This window comes from Trachurus japonicus, chromosome 16 (genome assembly GCF_045865225.1).
Source record: "Trachurus japonicus isolate A0001 chromosome 16, Traja_1.0".
NCBI classification, from domain to species: Eukaryota; Metazoa; Chordata; class Actinopteri; order Carangiformes; family Carangidae; genus Trachurus; species Trachurus japonicus.
The window spans coordinates 5575607-5597704 of record NC_140922.1 but is presented as its reverse complement, the minus strand read 5'-3'; positions in this window follow the sequence as shown (position 1 = coordinate 5597704).

The window sequence follows — 22098 nt, the reverse complement described above, 5'->3', positions numbered from 1 at the left end:
CATCTCCAGACCTCGCTGAGCTTATCTTGTGCTCCGTGAGTCCGTAGGTCAAAGGGCGTGGCTGCCAGCGCTCAATTCACTTTGGCGTGCTCGCCATGTCCATACGAGTGGCTCTCACGCCCACATACTTCATCCAATCAACTTCAAACTTGCTGGACATGATGATGGCTCCGCCCTGAACGTCCCGATATATTAACTTCCCACGTAACTCATAGCGCCCCCCGGTGGTAACAGGAAGTGTACTAAAATTTGGAAAATGTACATTCTTTGCCCCATCAACTTCATTCCACTTCTAATACATGCAGAACCAGTTGGTGAAGCTCCATCATGAACGCTGTGAAGCTACGAGTAATGGCGTCCGTGTGGGGGCGCGGCGACAATTCCTCGCCATGACAATACGTTTGCCCTTTGGATGGCTTTATTGAACTCCTATCAACATGAAAATTGGTACACAGGTCCAGGGTCACAACCTCAACATTTCTATGTACTCATAGGCGATCTCACTCTTTCGCCCCCTAGTGGAAACAGGAAGTGGCATATTTTACATCAACATTGTCCGATTTCCACGAAACTTCACATGTGTGATGAGGGACTGACCCTGAACACACCTGCACGCATCCCATTACTGCCCCCTGGTGGACGAACCTTTAACTGCTCATAATTCCTTCATGCTTTGTCCGATTCACTCCAAACTTCACATGAGTGATGAGGGGCTGCCCCTGAACGCACCCACCCACAACTGCTTAGCGCCAACTGGTGGATGAACGAAGCATTGCAGCCCCGACATGCCTCAGGCCCCGCGGTGGCATGGGCGAGCGAGGGCCCGTCATCGCCGCTTGCGGCTTTAATTATTATTATTATTATTATTATTATTCTTGCGCTCTTAAAATGCCATTTTGACCCCTTTCCCAAAGGCGAAAATGCGTCTACTTTTGCATGGGCGTCCGGCCGGATCCGAAATTCGATATTTTTGAGTGGTCGCACACGGTCGACGCAAAATGGCGGAATAGCGCCCCCTACAAAGTCCAAAAATGCCCATAGGGAATTTTGCTAACTTTGTCCTACGCTCACAAAATTTGGTACACATATGTATTATACCCAGATATGCAAAAAAGCCTCTTGACCTCATGACCTCAACCCAACAGGAAGTCGGCCATTTTGGTTTTGATTTTTCCCGCCTAAAACGAACTCCTCCCACAGCGTTCGCCCGATCAAGTTGAAATTAGGTACACCACATCTCCAGACCTAGCTGAGCTTATCTTGTGCGCCGTGAGTCCGTAGGTCAAAGGGCGTGGCTGCCAGCGCTCAATTAACTTTGGCGTGCTCGCCATGTAATACGAGTGGCTCTCACGCCCACATACTTCATCCAATCAACTTCAAACTTGCTGGACATGATGATGGCTCCGCCCTGAACGTCCCAATATATTAACTTCCCACGTAACTCATAGCGCCCCCCGGTGGTAACAGGAAGTGAACTAAAATTCATTAAAAATACATAGTTCACCCCATCAACTTCATTCCACTTCTAAAACATGCAGAACCAGTTGGTGAAGCTACATTATGAAGACTGTGAAGCTACGACTAATGGCGTCCCTGTGGGGGCGTGGCTACCATCAATTCCTCGCCATGAAAATACGTTTGGCTTTTTGATGGCTTTAATGAACTCGTATCATCATGAAAATTGATAGACAGGTCCAGGGTGGAGACCTCTTCCATCTGATAGGGGTGTCGCTCATGTGGCCCCTAGTGGAAACAGGAAGTGCCATTTTTTGCATCAACGTTGTCCGATTTCCACGAAACTTCACATGTGTGATGAGGGACTGACCCTGAACGCACCTGCATGCATACCATTACTGCCCCCTAGTGGACAAACTTTTAACTGCTCATAACTCCCTCATGATTTGTCCGATTTCCACGAAACTTCACATGTGTGATGAGGGACTGACCCTGAACACACCTGCATGCATCCCATTACTGCCCCCTGGTGGACGAACCTTTAACTGCTCATAACTCCCTCATGCTTTGTCCGATTTCCACGAAACTTCACATGTGTGATGAGGGACTGACCCTGAACACACCTGCACGCATCCCATTACTGCCCCCTAGTGGACGAACCTTTAACTGCTCATAACTCCCTCATGCTTTGTCCGATTCACTCCAAACTTCACATGAGTGATGAGGGGCGGCCCCTGAACGCACCAGACCACATGCGGTGACTGCCCCCTGGTGGATGAACGAAACATTGCATTTTTGGCCTCCTTCCGGGTTATTTCTCCCTTTCTGCTCCGCGCCACGGCCCCGGCGTGCCTCAGGCCCCGCGGTGGCATGGGCGAGCGAGGGCCCGCCATCGCCGCTTGCGGCTTTAATTAGGGCCCGAGCCTGTGTCAACGACCCAGGGAGGTCCCTATTGTTATTCGACATGCACATTAGTCAACGTGCCAGCCGACGAGTAACAACAAGTAAGCAAGCTAGTACTCAAGTACTGCATAGACCTGGCAGCAAAAACCCCAGATATTGTAATGTTTATTATTAGGGCCCGAGCGGCGACTGCAAGTCGCCCAGCGAAAGCCCTTTTGAAATCGCGCTGTTTATTATTATTATTAGGGCCCGAGCGGCGACTGCAAGTCGCCCAGCGAAAGCCCTATTGAAATCGCGCTGTTTATTATTATTATTTTTATTATTCTTACGCGAAATGAATCGCATTTTTGGGGACTTTCCCATGCTCAGAAAGTTATATAAATTTGCATGCATGTGCAGACGGCCCAAAATTTACATCTGATAGGGTTGTCGCACATGGGCGGGGCCAAATGGCGAAATAGCGCCCCCTTTAAATTTTCAAAATGCCCATAGGGAATTTTGCTAACTTTGTCCTATGCTCACAAAATTTGGTACACATATGTATTGTATCCAGATATGCAAAAAAGCCTCTTGACCTCATGACCTCAACCCAACAGGAAGTCGGCCATTTTGGTTTTGATTTTTCCCGCCTAAACTTAACTCCTCCCACAGCATTCGCCCGATCAAGTTGAAAATAGGTACGCAACATCGTCAGACCTAGCTGAGCTTATCTTGTGCTCCGTGAGTCCGTAGGTCAAAGGGCGTGGCTGCCAGGCTCAAGAACCTTTGGCGTGCTCGCCATGTCCATACGAGTGGCTCTCACGCCCACATACTTCATCCAATCAACTTCAAACTTGCTGGACATGATGATGGCTCCGCCCTGAACGTCCCGATATATTAACTTCCCACGTAACTCATAGCGCCCCCCGGTGGTAACAGGAAGTGAACTAAAATTCATTAAAAATACATAGTTGACCCCATCAACTTCATTCCACTTCTACAACATGCAGAACCAGTTGGTGAAGCTACATTATGAAGACTGTGAAGCTACGAGTAATGGCGTCCCTGTGGGGGCGTGGCTAACATTCCTCGCTATGACAATACGTTTGCCCTTTGGATGGCTTTATTGAACTCGTATCAACATGAAAATTGGTACACAGGTCAAGGGTCATGACCTCAACGTTTCTATGTACTCATAGGCGATCTCACTCATTCGCCCCCTAGTGGAAACAGGAAGTACCATATTTTACATCAACATTGTCCGATTTCCACGAAACTTCACATGTGTGATGAGGGACTGACCCTGAACACACCTACATGCATCCCATTACTGCCCCCTAGTGGATGAACCATGAACTGCTCATAACTCCCTCATGCTTTGTCCAATTCACTCCAAACTTCACATGAGTGATGAGGGGCCGCCCCTGAACGCACCACACCACATGCGGTGACTGCCCCCTGGTGGATGAACGAAACATTGCATTTTTGGCCTCCTTCCAGGTTTTTTCTCCATTTCTGCTCCGCGCCACGGCCCCGGCATGCCTCAGGCCCCGCGGTGGCATGGGCGAGCGAGGGCCCGCCATCGCCGCTTGCGGCTTTAATTATTATTATTATTATTCTTGCGCTCTTAAAATGCCATTTTGACCCCTTTCCCAAAGGCGAAAATGCGTCTACTTTTGCATGGGCGTCCGGCCGGATCCGAAATTCGATATTTTTGAGTGGTCGCACACGGTCGACGCAAAATGGCGGAATAGCGCCCCCTACAAAGTCCAAAAATGCCCATAGGGAATTTTGCTAACTTTGTCCTACGCTCACAAAATTTGGTACACATATGTATTATACCCAGATATGCAAAAAAGCCTCTTGACCTCATGACCTCAACCCAACAGGAAGTCGGCCATTTTGGTTTTGATTTTTCCCGCCTAAAACGAACTCCTCCCACAGCGTTCGCCCGATCAAGTTGAAATTAGGTACACCACATCTCCAGACCTAGCTGAGCTTATCTTGTGCGCCGTGAGTCCGTAGGTCAAAGGGCGTGGCTGCCAGCGCTCAATTAACTTTGGCGTGCTCGCCATGTAATACGAGTGGCTCTCACGCCCACATACTTCATCCAATCAACTTCAAACTTGCTGGACATGATGATGGCTCCGCCCTGAACGTCCCAATATATTAACTTCCCACGTAACTCATAGCGCCCCCCGGTGGTAACAGGAAGTGAACTAAAATTCATTAAAAATACATAGTTCACCCCATCAACTTCATTCCACTTCTAAAACATGCAGAACCAGTTGGTGAAGCTACATTATGAAGACTGTGAAGCTACGACTAATGGCGTCCCTGTGGGGGCGTGGCTACCATCAATTCCTCGCCATGAAAATACGTTTGGCTTTTTGATGGCTTTAATGAACTCGTATCATCATGAAAATTGATAGACAGGTCCAGGGTGGAGACCTCTTCCATCTGATAGGGGTGTCGCTCATGTGGCCCCCTAGTGGAAACAGGAAGTGCCATTTTTTGCATCAACGTTGTCCGATTTCCACGAAACTTCACATGTGTGATGAGGGACTGACCCTGAACGCACCTGCATGCATACCATTACTGCCCCCTAGTGGACAAACTTTTAACTGCTCATAACTCCCTCATGATTTGTCCGATTTCCACGAAACTTCACATGTGTGATGAGGGACTGACCCTGAACACACCTGCATGCATCCCATTACTGCCCCCTGGTGGACGAACCTTTAACTGCTCATAACTCCCTCATGCTTTGTCCGATTTCCACGAAACTTCACATGTGTGATGAGGGACTGACCCTGAACACACCTGCACGCATCCCATTACTGCCCCCTAGTGGACGAACCTTTAACTGCTCATAACTCCCTCATGCTTTGTCCGATTCACTCCAAACTTCACATGAGTGATGAGGGGCGGCCCCTGAACGCACCAGACCACATGCGGTGACTGCCCCCTGGTGGATGAACGAAACATTGCATTTTTGGCCTCCTTCCGGGTTATTTCTCCCTTTCTGCTCCGCGCCACGGCCCCGGCGTGCCTCAGGCCCCGCGGTGGCATGGGCGAGCGAGGGCCCGCCATCGCCGCTTGCGGCTTTAATTATTATTATTAGGGCCCGAGCCTGTGTCAACGACCCAGGGAGGTCCCTATTGTTATTCGACATGCACATTAGTGGACATGCCAGCCGACGAGTAACAACAAGTAAGCAAGCAAGTACTCAAGTACTGCATAGACCTGGCAGCAAAAACTCCAGATATTGTAATGTTTATTATTATTATTATTCTTCCGCGCGTTTGAACGCGATTTCGACCCCTTTCCCAAGCCGAGAAACGGATGAAACTTTCGACGCAGGGGGGGAAGCCCGAAAATTGCGATTCAGTGGTGGTCTCGCATGTGGGCGTGGCCAAATGGCACCACAGCGCCCCCTAGACCGCGCATAGGGAATGAGGGTCTGCGACACCGATTTGTCCGAAACTTGGTAAACATATTCATCAACCCGAGATCTTCAAAAAATTTCATAAAATGACATACCCTAAAACCAACAGGAAGTCGGCCATTTTGCTTCAAAGTTGGTTTACGCAAAACGAACTCCTCCGAGGGGTTACGCCCGATCGGCTCCAAATTGGGTCCAGAACATCGTCAGACCTAGCTGAGCTTATCTTGTGCTCCGCAGGTCTGTAGCTCAAAGCGCTTGGCCTCTGGCGTGCCCCGAAGTTTGGCGACTGTTTCGGTGCTCGCCATGTAAATACGAACGGCTCTCATGCCCACATACTTGATCGTAGACGCTTCAAACTTGGTGCAAAAATCTATGGAGAGACCCTGAACGATCCGACATATTATTTGCGTACGTCGCTCATAGCGCCCCCCGGTGGTAACAGGAAACGTACAAAAATTCGTTAAAAATACGTAGTTGACCAAATCGACTTCGTTACACTTCTAGTACATGCAGACCCGGATGGTGAAGCTACATCATGAACGCTTTGACCCTACGAGCAACGGCGTCCGTGTGCCGCCGCGGCGAAAGTGTATCATCCCAATTTAAATTTCGTTTGCCTTTCACGCGCACATACTTCGTCGTAGCCACTTGAAATTCAAAGGACATGACGTTGGCTCCTCCCTGAACGTTTTGATGTATCGACTTCCTGCCTGGCTCATAGCGCCCCCGGTGGTAACAGGAAGTACGCAAAAATTCATTAAAAATCCATACTTCACCCGATCAACTTCATTCCACTTCTAATACATGCAGAACCAGTTGCTGAAGCTACATTATGAACGCTGTGAAGATACGACGAACGGCGTCCGTGTGCCGCCGCGGCGACTGACGATTTTTTATCGTACAATTACGTTTGCCTTTTTCGTGGCTTTAACGAAGTCGTGTCCTCACGAAATTTCATCCACGGGTCAAGAATGGCGAGCTCTTTCAGGGGATAGAGTCGTTTCCCATGGGCGTGGCTAAATGCCTCAATAGCGCCCCCTAGAAGTTTTTCCGAATTTCTTCATAGACAAATTTCGCTTACTTTGTCGTACACATACGAAACTCGACACACACGTGTATCATACCCAAACATACCAAAAATTGAATTGGAGCCACGCCCTAAACCCAACAGGAAGTCGGCCATTTTGGTTAGCATTTCTTTGACGCAAAACGAACTCCTCCGAGGGAGTTCGCCCGATTGACTTCAAATTGGGCACGGAACATCTCCGGACTGAGCTGATTACGGCTTGTGCTCCGCAGGTGTGTAGGTCAAAGGGCGTGGCTACTAGGGCACGGCCAAGTTCCCGAATTCAGCTAAAAAGGTTTAAATGCTATCACGCCCACAGATTTGATCGCAGCAGCTTCAAACTTGGTGCACATGATGATGGCGTGACCCTGAACGATCCGACATATTATTTTCCTACGTCACTCATAGCGCCCCCCGGTGGTAACAGGAAGTGCGCTAAAATTCATTAAAAATACATAGTTGCCCCCATCAACATCATTCCACTTCTAAAACATGCCGAACAAGTTGGTGAAGGTATTTCGTGAACGATATGACGCTACGGCTAATGGCCCCCTTGTGGCGGCGACAGGAATAGCGCTCCATCGTGAACTGCCACCTCCCACGGATTTTGCCCGATTGACTTCATATTCGCTACAGATCATCAGGAGACCGAGCTGGTCAAACACTATTAAAAGCTTTTCTCTACGTGAAACGGCGTGGCTGCTAGGGGGCGACAAATTTGGTCAACTGCTCGTTTAGTCGCCATGCTATTACGTTTGCCTTCCACGCCCACATACTTGGTCGTAGTCACTTCAAAATTTCAGTACATGATCAGGGGCCCGCCCTCTACACCTCCATTTGATCGTACGCTAGCTCGCTCAATACGCCCCCTTGTGGACACAGGAAATGTCGCGTTTTGCATCGACATTGTCCGATCGGCTTGAAACTTCACATGTGTGATGAGGTCACGACCCCGTACGCAACGGCCCACATCCCGTTACCGCCCCCTGGTGGACGAACCGTAAACCTGCCGTAACTCCATCGTACGTTGTCCGTTTTGCTCGAAACGTCACGTGTTCGACGAGGGGACCGCCCTCGACGCAGCCGCCCGCGTCCGGTTGCGCGCGGGGGTTTTCGATGAGCGGCCCGGGGGTAGCGGGGACGCCGAGTGGCGTGGAGCGAGGGCCCGTCATAGCCGCTTGCGGCTTTAATTAGGGCCCGAGCGGCGACTGCAAGTCGCCCAGCGAAAGCCCTATTGTAATTCGTTCATGCCCCAACGTGCACGTGACCCCAATGTGCAAGTGACCCCAAAGTAATCAAGTAGTGAAGTAATCATGTGGTATGGAAGACCCAGGGGGAAAAATGCTATATTGAAATTGTAATGTTTATTATTCTTATTATTATTATTATTCACGCGACTTTTCATGCCCCAATTTCGCCCCTTTCCCAAACTGGAAAAGTTGTCTAACTTTGCATGTCCCTCCGGCCTCATCCGAAATTCGATATTTTTGGGTCGTCGCACATGGTCGACGCAAAATGGCGAAATAGCGCCCCCTACAAACTTTAAATTTGCCCTCGCCTATTGGGTTAGTTTGTCGTAGGCAGACGAAATTTGGTACACACATTCATCATCCCCAGACGCACAAAAAAGTCTCTTAACGTCATGGTAAAATCTCAACAGGAAGTCGGCCATTTTGATTTTAATTTTCAATTTTTGCCATTTTTTGGCCATTTTTGGACATTTCCACTACTTACGTTTGATCTAACTCGTCCTAGGGATTTCACTCGATCGGCTTCAAATTTGTTTTCCAGCATCGAAACCCCATGATGACCTTATCTTGTGCTCCGCAGGTGTGTAGGTCATAGGGCGTGGCTGCTATGGCTCAATTCACATTGGCGACTGTTTCGGTGCTCGCCATGTAAATACGAATGGCTCTCACGCCCACATACTTTATCATAGCTACTTCAAACTTGCTGGACATGATGATGGCTCCGCCCTGAACGTCCCGATATATTAATTTCCTACGTCACTCATAGCGCCCCCCGGTGGTAACAGGAAGTGACCAGTTTTTACATTACGTGTACTGATTCCACATAGTTGACCCCATCAACTTCATTCCACTTCTAAAACGTGCAGAACCAGTTGGTGAAGCTACATTATGAAGACTGTGAAGCTACGAGTAATGGCGACCGCGTGGTGTCATGGCAACTGATGATCCCTCGCCATGAAAATACGTTTGGCTTTATGATGGCTTTAATGAACTCGTATCATCATGAAAATTGGTACACAGGTCCAGGGTCACGACCTCAACGTCTCCATATGCTCATAGGCGATCTCACTCATGTTGCCCCCTAGTGGAAACAGGAAGTGCCATTTTTTGCATCAACATTGTCCGATTTCCACGAAACTTCACATGTGTGATGAGGGGCTGACCCTGAACACACCTGCACGCATCCCATTACTGCCCCCTAGTGGACGAACCTTTAACTGCTCATAACTCCCTCATGCTTTGTCCGATTTCCACGAAACTTCACATGTGTGATGAGGGGCTGACCCTGAACACACCTGCACGCATCCCATTACTGCCCCCTAGTGGATGAACCATTAACTGCTCATAACTCCCTCATGCTTTGTCCGATTCACTCCAAACTTCACATGAGTGATGAGGGGCCGCCCCTGAACGCACCACACCACATGCGGTGACTGCCCCCTGGTGGATGAACGAAACATTGCAATTTTGGCCTCCTTCCGGGTTTTTTCTCCATTTCTGCTCCGCGCCACGGCCCCGGCGTGCCTCAGGCCCCGCGGTGGCATGGGCGAGCGAGGGCCCGCCATCGCCGCTTGCGGCTTTAATTAGGGCCCGAGCCTGTGACAACGTCCCAGGGAGGACCCTATTGTAATTCGACATGCACATTAGTCAACGTGCCAGCCGACGAGTAACAACAAGTAAGCAAGCAAGTAACCAAGTACTGCATAGACCTGGCGCAAAATATCCCAGATATTGTAATGTTTATTATTATTATTATTAGGGCCCGAGCGGCGACTGCAAGTCGCCCAGCGAAAGCCCTTTTGAAATCGCGCTGTTTATTAGGCCCGAGCGGCGAGTAGCACTCGCCCGAGGGGCTATTGAAATCGCGCTGTTTATTATTATTAGGGCCCGAGCGGCGACTGCAAGTCGCCCAGCGAAAGCCCTTTTGAAATCGCGCTGTTTATTATTATTATTATTATTATTATTATTCTTGCGCTCTTAAAATGCCATTTTGACCCCTTTCCCAAAGGCGAAAACGCGTCTACTTTTGCATGGGCGTCCGGCCGGATCCGAAATTCGATATTTTTGGGTGGTCGCACATGGTCGACGCTAAATGGCGGAATAGCGCCCCCTACAAAGTCCAAAAATTCCCATAGGGAAGTTGGGTCACTTTGTCCCACGCATACAAAATTCGGTACACATATGTATTATACCCAGATATGCAAAAAAGCCTCTTGACCTCATGACCTCAACCCAACAGGAAGTCGGCCATTTTGGTTTTGATTTTTCCCGCCTAAAATGAACTCCTCCCACAGCGTTCGCCCGATCAAGTTGAAATTAGGTACACCACATCTCCAGACCTAGCTGAGCTTATCTTGTGCGCCGTGAGTCCGTAGGTCAAAGGGCGTGGCTGCCAGCGCTCAATTAACTTTGGCGTGCTCGCCATGTAATACGATTGGCTGTCACGCCCACATACTTGATCGTAGACGCTTCAAACTTGGTGCAAAAATCTATGGCGAGACCCTGAACGATCCGACATATTATTTGTCTACGTCGCTCATAGCGCCCCCCGGTGGTAACAGGAAGTGAACTAAAATTCATTAAAAATACATAGTTGACCCCATCAACTTCATTCCACTTCTAAAACATGCAGAACCAGTTGGTGAAGCTACATTATGAAGACTGTGAAGCTACGAGTAATGGCGTCCCTGTGGGGGCGTGGCTACCATTAATTCCTCGCCATGAAAATACGTTTGGCTTTTTGATGGCTTTAATGAACTCGTATCATCATGAAACTTTATACACAGGTCCAGGGTGGAGACCTCTTCCATCTGATAGGGGTGTCGCTCATGTGCCCCCTAGTGGAAACCGGAAGTGCCATTTTTTGCATCAACATTGTCCGATTTCCACGAAACTTCACATGTGTGATGAGGGACTGACCCTGAACACACCTGCACACATCCCATTACTGCCCCCTAGTGGACGAACCTTTAACAGCTCATAACTCCCTCATGCTTTGTCCGATTTCCACGAAACTTCACATGTGTGATGAGGGACTGACCCTGAACACACCTGCACGCATACCATTACTGCCCCCTAGTGGACGAACCTTTAACTGCTCATAACTCCCTCATGCTTTGTCCGATTCACTCCAAACTTCACATGAGTGATGAGGGGCGGCCCCTGAACGCACCAGACCACATACGGTGACTGCCCCCTGGTGGATGAACGAAACATTGCATTTTTGGCCTCCTTCCAGGTTTTTTCTCCATTTCTGCTCCGCGCCACGGCCCCGGCGTGCCTCAGGCCCCGCAGTGGCATGGGCGAGCGAGGGCCCGCCATCGCCGCTTGCGGCTTTAATTATTATTATTATTATTCTTCTCCGCCTTCAAACCCCAATTTCGCCCCTTTCCCCAACTCGAAAATGCGTGAACTTTTTGCCGGACGTCCGGCTTCTTCCGAAATTCGATATTTTGTGCTGCTCGCGCATGTCCGACGCGAAATGGCGAAATAGCGCCCCCTACAAATTTTAAAAAGTCCCATAGACAATTTCGCTTACTTTGGCGTAGACCAACAAAATTCGGTACACATATGTACCATACCCAGATATACAAAAAAGCCTCTTAATGTCATGGTGAAATGTCAACAGGAAGTCGGCCATTTTGAATTGGTCGTTTTTGGCGCCAAATTAACTCGTCCGAAACGGTTCGCCCGACACGCTCCAAATTTGATAGACAACATCTTCAGACCTAGCTGAGTACAGCATGTGCTCCGTAGGTCAATACGTCAAAGGGCGTGGCTTCCAATGGGCGCCAAACATAGGCTTGATCGCCACCAACATTCGGTTGGCTGTCACGCCCACATGCTTTATCCTATCAACTTCAAACTTGAAGGAAATTATGGGGGTGAGTCACTGATTCGCCCGATATATCAATATCTCACTTTACTCAAAGCGCCCCCCGGTGGTAACAGGAAGTGACCATTTTTTACATTAAAATCTTTAACTCCTCCCACTAATTTCGCCCGATCTACTTCAAATTGCCTACAGGTTATCGAGATGCCATGCTGATCCAACCTTGTGCTCCATAGGTCTCTACGTCAAAGGGCGTGGCTTCTGCGGCCTTGCCAATTTTTGGCGACTTCATGTTTCCTCGCCATTTCACCTTCTAACAGCTCTAACGCCCACATACTTCATCCTATCAGCTTCAAACTTGCTGAAGATGATGATGGCTCCACCCTGAACGTTCCGCTGAATGGCACGCCCACTTTACTCAATGCGCCCCCCGGTGGTAACAGGAAGTGACCTGGTTTACACTTAACTTGTCCGATCGACTTCAAATTTTACATATTTGATGAGCCACTGACCCTAAACACACCTACCCACATCTGGGTTCATACAAATGCGCCCCCTGGTGGTAACAGGAAGTGACCTGTTTTACATTTACATTGTCCGATTAACTTCAAACCTGACATGTGTGATCCTGGTCAGCCCCTGATCACACCTACCCACATCTGGATTCATACAAATGCGCCCCCTGGTGGTAACAGGAAGTGACCTGTTTTACATTTACATTGTCCGATTCACATCAAACGTCAGGGGCTTGATCCCGGTCAGCTCCTGAACGCCGCTACCCGCTTCTGGCTTCGTAGCGCCATCTAGTGGACGAACCGCACGTTGCGTTTTTCCGCTCCCGCAGCGCTTTTTCGCCATTCTCGCTTCGCACCACGGCCCCCGCACGCCTCAGGCCCCCGCGGTCGCATGGGTCGAGCGAGGGCCGATCATCGCCGCTTGCGGCTTTAATTATTATTATTATTATTATTATTATTATTCTTCTCCGACTTCATGCCCCAATTTCGCCCCTTTCCCCAACGCGAAAATGCTTCTACTTTTGCACGGACGTCCGGCCGGATCCGAAATTCGATATTTTTGGGTGGTCGCACATGGTCGACGCGAAATGCCGAAATAGCGCCCCCTACAAACTTTCAAAATCCCCATAGGGAAGTCGGGTCACTTTGTCCGATGTCAATAAAATTTGGTACACATATGTATTATACCCAGATATGCAAAAAAGCCTCTTGACCTCATGACCTCAACCCAACAGGAAGTCGGCCATTTTGGTTTTGATTTTTCCCGCCTAAAACGAACTCCTCCCACAGCGTTCGCCCGATCAAGTTGAAATTAGGTATACCACATCTCCAGACCTAGCTGAGCTTATCTTGTGCGCCGTGAGTCCGTAGGTCAAAGGGCGTGGCTGCCAGCGCTCAATTAACTTTGGCGTGCTCGCCATGTAATACGATTGGCTCTCACGCCCACATACTTCATCCAATCACCTTCAAACTTGCTGGACATGACGATGGCTCCGCCCTGAACGTCCCAATATATTAACTTCCCACGTAACTCATAGCGCCCCCCGGTGGTAACAGGAAGTGAACTAAAATTCATTAAAAATACATAGTTCACCCCATCAACTTCATTCCACTTCTAAAACATGCAGAACCAGTTGGTGAAGCTACATTATGAAGACTGTGAAGCTACGAGTAATGGCGTCCCTGTGGGGGCGTGGCTACCATCAATTCCTCGCCATGAAAATACGTTTGGCTTTTTGATGGCTTTAATGAACTCGTATCATCATGAAAATTGATAGACAGGTCCAGGGTGGAGACCTCTTCCATCTGATAGGAGTGTCGCTCATGTGGCCCCCTAGTGGAAACCGGAAGTGCCATTTTTTGCATCAACATTGTCCGATTTCCACGAAACTTCACATACGTGATGAGGGACTGACCCTGAACGCACCTGCATGCATACCATTACTGCCCCCTAGTGGACAAACTTTTAACTGCTCATAACTCCCTCATGCTTTGTCCGATTTCCACGAAACTTCACATGTGTGATGAGGGACTGACCCTGAACACACCTGCACGCATACCATTACTGCCCCCTAGTGGACAAACTTTTAACTGCTCATAACTCCCTCATGCTTTGTCCGATTTCCACGAAACTTCACATGTGTGATGAGGGACTGACCCTGAACACACCTGCACGCATCCCATTACTGCCCCCTGGTGGACGAACCATTAACTGCTCATAACTCCCTCATGCTTTGTCCGATTCACTCCAAACTTCACATGAGTGATGAGGGGCGGCCCCTGAACGCACCAGACCACATGCGGTGACTGCCCCCTGGTGGATGAACGAAACATTGCATTTTTGGCCTCCTTCCAGGTTTTTTCTCCATTTCTGCTCCGCGCCACAGCCCCAGCATGCCTCAGGCCCCGCGGTGGCATGGGCGAGCGAGGGCCCGCCATCGCCGCTTGCGGCTTTAATTATTATTATTATTCTTTTTCCGCCGCTTTGAACGCGATTTCGACCCCTTTCCCAAGCCGGGAAACGGAGGAAAATTTACACGCACGTGGGGACTGTGGCAACTCGGCGTACTGTGGTGGTCTCGCATGTGGGCGTGGCCAAATGGCACCACAGCGCCCCCTAGACCGCGCATAGGGAATGAGGGTCTGCGACACCGATTTGTCCGAAACTTGGTAAACATATTCATCAACCCGAGATCTTCAAAAAATTTCATAAAATGACATACCCTAAAACCAACAGGAAGTCGGCCATTTTGCTTCAAAGTTGGTTTACGCAAAACGAACTCCTCCGAGGGGTTATGCCCGATCAGCTCCAAATTGGGTCCAGAACATCGCCAGACCTAGCTGAGCTTATCTTGTGCTCCGCAGGTCTGTAGCTCAAAGCGCTTGGCCTCTGGCGTGCCCCGAAGTTTGGCGACTGTTTCGGTGCTCGCCATGTAAATACGAACGGCTCTCATGCCCTCATACTTGATCGTAGACGCTTCAAACTTGGTGCAAAAATCTATGGAGAGACCCTGAACGATCCGACATATTATTTGCGTACGTCGCTCATAGCGCCCCCCGGTGGTAACAGGAAACGTACAAAAATTCGTTAAAAATACGTAGTTGACCAAATCGACTTCGTTACACTTCTAGTACATGCAGACCCGGATGGTGAAGCTACATCATGAACGCTTTGACCCTACGAGCAACGGCGTCCGTGTGCCGCCGCGGCGAAAGTGTATCATCCCAATTTAAATTTCGTTTGCCTTTCACGCGCACATACTTCGTCGTAGCCACTTTAAATTCAAAGGACATGACGTTGGCTCCTCCCTGAACGTTTTGATGTATCGACTTCCTGCCTGGCTCATAGCGCCCCCCGGTGGTAACAGGAAGTACGCAAAAATTCATTAAAAATCCATACTTCACCCGATCAACTTCATTCCACTTCTAATACATGCAGAACCAGTTGCTGAAGCTACATTATGAACGCTGTGAAGATACGACGAACGGCGTCCGTGTGCCGCCGCGGCGACTGACGATTTTTTATCGTACAATTACGTTTGCCTTTTTCGTGGCTTTAACGAAGTCGTGTCCTAACGAAATTTCATCCACGGGTCAAGAATGGCGAACTCTTTCAGGGGATAGAGTCGTTTCCCATGGGCGTGGCTAAATGCCTCAATAGCGCCCCCTAGAAGTTTTTCCGAATTTCTTCATAGACAAATTTCGCTTACTTTGTCGTACACATACGAAACTCGACACACACGTGTATCATACCCAAACATACAAAAAATTGAATTGGATCCACGCCCTAAACCTAACAGGAAGTCGGCCATTTTGGTTAGCATTTCTTTGACGCAAAACGAACTCCTCCGAGGGAGTTCGCCCGATTGACTTCAAATTGGGTACAGAACATCTCCAGACGAAGCTGATTACGGCTTGTGCTCCGCAGGTGTGTAGGTCAAAAGGGCGTGGCTGCTAGGGCACGGCCAAGTTGCCGAATTCAGCTAAGAAGTTTGCAATGCTAGCACGCCCACAGATTTGATCGCAGCGGCTTCAAACTTGGTGCCCATGATGACGGCGTGACCCTGAACGATCCGACATATTATTTTCCTACGTCACTCATAGCGCCCCCCGGTGGTAACAGGAAGTGCGCTAAAATTAATTAAAAATACATAGTTGCCCCCATCAACTTCATTCCACTTCTAAAACATGCCGAACAAGTTGGTGAAGGTATTTCGTGAACGCTATGACGCTACGGCTAATGGCCCCCTTGTGGCGGCGACAGGAATAGCGCTCCACCGTGAACTGCCACCTCCCACGAATTTTGCCCGATTGACTTCATATTCGCTACAGATCATCAGGAGACCGAGCTGGTCAAACACTATTAAAAGCTTTTCTCTACGTGAAACGGCGTGGCTGCTAGGGGGCGACAAAGTTGGTCAACTGCTCGTTTAGTCGCCATGCTATTACGTTTGCCTTCCACGCCCACATACTTGGTCGTAGTCACTTCAAAATTTCAGTACATGATCAGGGGCCCGCCCTCTACGCCTCCATTTGATCGTACGCTAGCTCGCTCAATACGCCCCCTTGTGGACACAGGAAATGTCGCGTTTTGCATCGACATTGTCCGATCGGCTCGAAACTTCACATGTGTGATGAGGTCACGACCCCGTACGCAACGGCCCACATCCCGTTACCGCCCCCTGGTGGACGAACCGTAAACCTGCCGTAACTCCATCGTACGTTGTCCGTTTTGCTCGAAACGTCACGTGTTCGACGAGGGGACCGCCCTCGACGCAGCCGCCCACGTCCGGTTGCGCGCGGGGGTTTTCGAAGAGCGGCCCGGGGGTAGCGGAGACGCCGAGTGGCGTGGAGCGAGGGCCCGTCATAGCCGCTTGCGGCTTTAATTTTTATTATTATTATTTTTCCGCGACTTTGAACCTCGATTTGACCCCTTTGCCAAGCCGAGAAACGGACGAAATTTGGGACACACGTTGGGACCTGAAAAAATTTCGATCTGATACTATCGCCGTTTGTGGGCGGGGCAAATTGGCACAACAGCGCCCCCTTGAACTTTTGACCCCCGGCCATAGGGACCAAAATTTTTTTTCTCGCAGGCTGCCCAAACTTGGTACACATGTGTATCATACCCAGACATGAAAAAAATTTGTTTCGTGCGAAGCCCAAAAACCAACAGGAAGTCGGCCATTTTGGTTAGCATTTATTTTACGCAAAACGAACTCCTCCAAGGGGTTACGCCCGATCGGCTCCAAATTGGGTCCAGAACATCGTCAGACCTAGCTGAGCTTATCTTGTGCTCCGCAGGTCTGTAGCTCAAAGGGGTTGGCCTCTGGCGTGCCCCGAAGTTTGGCGACTGTTTCGGTGCTCGCCATGTAAATACGAATGGCTCTCATGCCCACATACTTGATCGTAGACGCTTCAAACTTGGTGCAAAAATCTATGGCGAGACCCTGAACGATCCGACATATTATTTGCCGACGTCGCTCATAGCGCCCCCCGGTGGTAACAGGAAACGTACAAAAATTCGTTAAAAATACGTAGTTGACCAAATCGACTTTGTTACACTTCTAGTACATGCAGACCCGGATGGTGAAGCTACATCATGAACGCTTTGACCCTACGAGCAACGGCGTCCGTGTGCCGCCGCGGCGAATGTGTATCATCCCAATTTAAATTACGTTTGCCTTTCACGCGCACATACTTCGTCGTAGCCACTTGAAATTCAAAGGACATGACGATGGCTCCTCCCTGAACGTTTTGATGTATCGACTTCCTGCCTGGCTCATAGCGCCCCCCGGTGGTAACAGGAAGTACGCAAAAATTCATTAAAAATCCATACTTCACCCGATCAACTTCATTCCACTTCTAATACATGCAGAACCAGTTGCTGAAGCTACATTATGAACGCTGTGAAGATACGACGAACGGCGTCCGTGTGCCGCCGCGGCGACTGACGATTTTTTTATCGTACAATTACGTTTGCCTTTTTCGTGGCTTTAACGAAGTCGTGTCCTCACGAAATTTCATCCACAGGTCAAGAATGGCGAGCTCTTTCAGCGGATAGAGTCGTTTCCCATGGGCGTGACTAAATGCCTCAATAGCGCCCCTTGAAGTTTTTCCGAAATTCTCCATAGACAAATTTCGCTTACTTTGTCGTACACATACGAAACTCGACACACACGTGTATCATACCCAAACATACCAAAAATTGAATTGGAGCCACGCCCTAAACCCAACAGGAAGTCGGCCATTTTGGTTAGCATTTCTTTGACGCAAAACGAACTCCTCCGAGGGAGTTCGCCCGATTGACTTCAAATTGGGCACGGAACATCTCCAGACTGAGCTGATTACGGCTTGTGCTCCGCAGGTGTGTAGGTCAAAGGGCGTGGCTACTAGGGCACGGCCAAGTTCCCGAATTCAGCTAAAAAGGTTTAAATCCTATCACGCCCACAGATTTGATCGCAGCGGCTTCAAACTTGGTGCACATGATGATGGCGTGACCCTGAACGATCCGACATATTATTTTTCTACGTCACTCATAGCGCCCCCCGGTGGTAACAGGAAGTGCGCTAAAATTCATTAAAAATACATAGTTGCCCCCATCAACTTCATTCCACTTCTAAAACATGCCGAACAAGTTGGTGAAGGTATTTCGTGAACGCTATGACGCTACGGCTAATGGCCCCCTTGTGGCGGCGACAGGAATAGCGCTCCATCGTGAACTGCCACCTCCCACGGATTTTGCCCGATTGACTTCATATTCGCTACAGATCATCAGGAGACCGAGCTGGTCAAACAGTATTAAAAGCTTTTCTCTACGTGAAACGGCGTGGCCGCTAGGGGGCGACAAAGTTGGCCAACTGCTCGTTTAGTCGCCATGCTATTACGTTTGCCTTCCACGCCCACATACTTGGTCGTAGTCACTTCAAAATTTCAGTACATGATCAGAGGCCGGCCCTCTACGCCTCCATTTGATCGTACGCTAGCTCGCTCAATACGCCCCCTTGTGGACACAGGAAATGTCGCGTTTTGCATCGACATTGTCCGATCAGCTCGAAACTTCACATGTGTGATGAGGTCACGACCCCGTACGCAACGGCCCACATCCCGTTACCGCCCCCTGGTGGACGAACCGTAAACCTGCCGTAACTCCATCGTACGTGGTCCGATTTGCTCGAAACGTCACGTGTTCGACGAGGGGACCGCCCTCGACGCGGCCGCCCACGTCCGGTTGCGCGCGGGGGTTTCGATGAGCGGCACGGGGGTAGCGGGGACGCCGAGTGGCGTGGAGCGAGGGCCCGTCATAGCCGCTTGCGGCTTTAATTAGGGCCCGAGCCTGTGTCAACGACCCAGGGAGGTCCCTATTGTTATTCGACATGCACATTAGTCAACGTGCCAGCCGACGAGTAACAACAAGTAAGCAAGCAAGTACTCAAGTACTGCATAGACCTGGCAGCAAAAACCCCAGATATTGTAATGTTTCTTTTTATTATTATTATTATTATTATTATTATTATTCTTCCGACGATTCAATTGCCATTTTGACCCCTTTGCCAAGCCGAGAAACGAACGAAACTTTGTAGCCTCGTGGGGCTTCGCGAAAATTGATATATGATGCCAGCGTCGCATATGGGCGGGGCCAAATGGCTAAATAGCGCCCCCTACAATTTTCCCAAAACCCATAGGGAAAAAAATGACGTTAACGAAAGCGGACCAAAATCGCCACACATGTTCATCAATGCGAGATGAACACAAAATCCTCCTATAGCGAAGCCCGAAACCCAACAGGAAGTCGGCCATTTTGCTTCAAAGTTTGTAAACGCAAAACGAACTCCTCCGAGGGGTTACGCCCGATCGGCTCCAAATTGGGTCCAGAACATCGCCAGACCTAGCTGAGCTTATCTTGTGCTCCGCAGGTCTGTAGCTCAAAGCGCTTGGCCTCTGGCGTGCCCCAAAGTTTGGCGACTGTTTCGGTGCTCGCCATGTAAATACGAACGGCTCTCATGCCCTCATACTTGATCGTAGACGCTTCAAACTTGGTGCAAAAATCTATGGAGAGACCCTGAACGATCCGACATATTATTTGCGTACGTCGCTCATAGCGCCCCCCGGTGGTAACAGGAAACGTACAAAAATTCGTTAAAAATACGTAGTTGACCAAATCGACTTCGTTACACTTCTAGTACATGCAGACCCGGATGGTGAAGCTACATCATGAACGCTTTGACCCTACGAGCAACGGCGTCCGTGTGCCGCCGCGGCGAAAGTGTATCATCCCAATTTAAATTTCGTTTGCCTTTCACGCGCACATACTTCGTCGTAGCCACTTGAAATTCAAAGGACATGACGTTGGCTCCTCCCTGAACGTTTTGATGTATCGACTTCCTGCCTGGCTCATAGCGCCCCCCGGTGGTAACAGGAAGTACGCAAAAATTCATTAAAAATCCATACTTCACCCGATCAACTTCATTCCACTTCTAATACATGCAGAACCAGTTGCTGAAGCTACATTATGAACGCTGTGAAGATACGACGAACGGCGTCCGTGTGCCGCCGCGGCGACTGACGATTTTTTATCGTACAATTACGTTTGCCTTTTTCGTGGCTTTAACGAAGTCGTGTCCTCACGAAATTTCATCCACGGGTCAAGAATGGCGAGCTCTTTCAGGGGATAGAGTCGTTTCCCATGGGCGTGGCTAAATGCCTCAATAGCGCCCCCTAGAAGTTTTTCCGAATTTCTTCATAGACAAATTTCGCTTACTTTGTCGTACACATACGAAACTCGACACACACGTGTATCATACCCAAACATACAAAAAATTGAATTGGAGCCACGCCCTAAACCTAACAGGAAGTCGGCCATTTTGGTTAGCATTTCTTTGACGCAAAACGAACTCCTCCGAGGGAGTTCGCCCGATTGACTTCAAATTGGGCACGGAACATCTCCAGACCGAGCTGATTACGGCTTGTGCTCCGCAGGTGTGTAGGTCAAAGGGCGTGGCTACTAGGGCACGGCCAAGTTCCCGAATTCAGCTAAAAAGGTTTAAATGCTATCACGCCCACAGATTTGATCGCAGCAGCTTCAAACTTGGTGCACATGATGATGGCGTGACCCTGAACGATCCGACATATTATTTTCCTACGTCACTCATAGCGCCCCCGGTGGTAACAGGAAGTGCGCTAAAATTCATTAAAAATACATAGTTGCCCCCATCAACTTCATTCCACTTCTAAAACATGCCGAACAAGTTGGTGAAGGTATTTCGTGAACGCTATGACGCTACGGCTAATGGCCCCCTTGTGGCGGCGACAGGAATAGCGCTCCATCGTGAACTGCCACCTCCCACGGATTTTGCCCGATTGACTTCATATTCGCTACAGATCATCAGGAGACCGAGCTGGTCAAACACTATTAAAAGCTTTTCTCTACGTGAAACGGCGTGGCTGCTAGGGGGCGACAAAGTTGGTCAACTGCTCGTTTAGTCGCCATGCTATTACGTTTGCCTTCCACGCCCACATACTTGGTCGTAGTCACTTCAAAATTTCAGTACATGATCAGGGGCCCGCCCTCTACGCCTCCATTTGATCGTACGCTAGCTCGCTCAATACGCCCCCTTGTGGACACAGGAAATGTCGTGTTTTGCATCGACATTGTCCGATCGGCTCGAAACTTCACATGTGTGATGAGGTCACGACCCCGTACGCAACGGCCCACATCCCGTTACCGCCCCCTGGTGGACGAACCGTAAACCTGCCGTAACTCCATCGTACGTTGTCCGTTTTGCTCGAAACGTCACGTGTTCGACGAGGGGACCGCCCTCGACGCAGCCGCCCGCGTCCGGTTGCGCGCGGGGGTTTTCGAAGAGCGGCCCGGGGGTAGCGGGGACGCCGAGTGGCGTGGAGCGAGGGCCCGTCATAGCCGCTTGCGGCTTTAATTATTATTATTATTATTATTCCCCGCAAAGAATCGCAAAAACGACCCCTTTGCCATGCACGAAAACTCACCAAACTTTGTAGCCTCGTGGGGCTTCGCGAAAAAATTTGATATTTTGGCAGCGTCGCATTTGGGCGGGGCCAGATGGCTAAATAGCGCCCCCTACAATTTTCCCAAAAACCCATAGGGAAAAAAATGACGTTAACGAAAGCGGACC